At 35.6% G+C, this 1814-nt stretch overlaps 1 pseudogene; it reads right to left on the bottom strand.

The window, feature by feature from the left end:
* Positions 1-560: 560 nt before the first annotated feature.
* LOC145114046 (cyclin-dependent kinase F-4 pseudogene) lies at positions 561-1583 on the bottom strand (annotated as a pseudogene).
* Between the last annotated feature and the right edge of the window lie 231 nt (positions 1584-1814).

The raw sequence follows: 1814 nt of genomic DNA on the forward strand, positions 1-1814 counted from the left end.
TATATATATATATACATGCCACATGACATAATATTAATGAGGAGTTGTATTAGAGTGACACTTAACAAAAGGATATTAGAATTATTCTTGTATTCTTAACTTTTATTAGAATAGAAATATTGATTGGTGTAGAATTATTCTTGTATTCTTAACTTTTTCACGTTCTCGGTTTAACCCGTATGTTATATTTATAATTTGTACTAAAAAAATCAACATACTTAATTTATTTGTTTTTCTTTTATTACATTGCAATTTTTATGTGTTTAATTTTTAAGTATATTTTCATTGTTTTTTATTATTTGTACATAATCTAACTAAAAAATTTCAATCTATTAATTTTAAAATATCAATTAAGTTGAGTTTGAATCGACTAATCGGGAAATTTTGATCTTTGCATGCAGAATCTTTATTAATTATTGATTAACCAAAAACCAAATAGAATACATGCAAATTATCACCAAACCAAATCAACCCTAAATTTGCAATATATTCATGATTTTTCGACTACTAGTCATAAATTTGGAATCTCATTATTGCCTTCGAAATTCTTCTTGTCCGCTTTAACGACCGCTTTTAACTATGAATTTTTCTTGGAGCATACGTATCAGGTTTTGTTTGTTCACTTTTTCCGAAACGATTGGTGCGCTTTTCCTACTTCTTGTCTGCGTCAACAACGCTTTCTTCCATGGTAGGTCTTGGTTGCGATGGATTGGCGATGGAACATGGTAGCAGCTGTGGAAGAAAGGATGCTTAAGTGCCTCCATAGCTGTGGGCCTCAAGCATGGATTCCAAGAAAGAAGTGCAGCAATCAGACACAATGCTTCACTGCTTGCAGATGGTAACAGGGACGCAAGAGGCACACCAGGAAGGTCTGGAAACTGATAATTCATATTAACCGCAAGTTGAAGTCCCAATTTCCATTTGCTTTCTGTTGGACTTCCGATCACACTGCAGATCTTATAAAATACTTCTCCGCCACTATTACCTTTAAACAGTCGCTGATTGGTATATAACTCCGCCATGATTGCACCCATTGCCCACATATCAACTGCAGGATCATGTACAGAAGAACGGAGAAAAACCTCAGGGGCACGATACCAGCGCGTCGTGACATAACCTGTGTATGGTGGTTTCCTATTGCTCTCGCGAGCTTGACCAAGATCAGCAATCTTTATCACATCACTGGAAACAAGAAGGTTATCTGGTTTGAGGTCGCGATGAAAGTAGCCTTTTCCATGCATGTATGCAAGACCTTGAAAGAGTTGAAAGCACAAGTTTCTGATCTCACTTTCAGAAAAAGCAGCCATATTTTTCATACGATCGTAGAGACTGCATTCCATGCATTCGAACACCAAGTACAAGAAGTCGTTTTCTTTGTGGATTTCTTTGAGCTTTACGATATTCGGATGATTCATCTGGCGAAGTGCCTTGACTTCTATTAGGTTTGTGCATTCTTCCATTGATGTATACTTTTCGTACAATTTTTTGACCGCAACAACTTCACCAGTCTTTTTATTTAATGCTCGCCAAACAACCCCATACGTTCCACTCCCAATTTCCTCGATTTTTTCATACTTTTGCATTGTGCGGTGAATAGCGAATGTGTAGATAAGGGCATATAAGGCATTTATAATACTTAGAGATTTTCATATATCGAAGATTTGTGGGTTTAGGTGTTGTAATTATCTTAAAAACGATTTGATTACTTTCCTATTATGAGAAGATTGCTTTGGCTCCAAGGCTGCTCTTCCAAAATTTGAAGGATTAATGATAATAGATACAAAAGATAAATACCAAGGAATTCTCATCCGGAT

This window comes from Lactuca virosa, chromosome 5 (genome assembly GCF_052849685.1).
Source record: "Lactuca virosa cultivar CGN04683 chromosome 5, Lactuca_virosa_CGN04683_v6, whole genome shotgun sequence".
Taxonomy (NCBI): domain Eukaryota; kingdom Viridiplantae; phylum Streptophyta; class Magnoliopsida; order Asterales; family Asteraceae; genus Lactuca; species Lactuca virosa.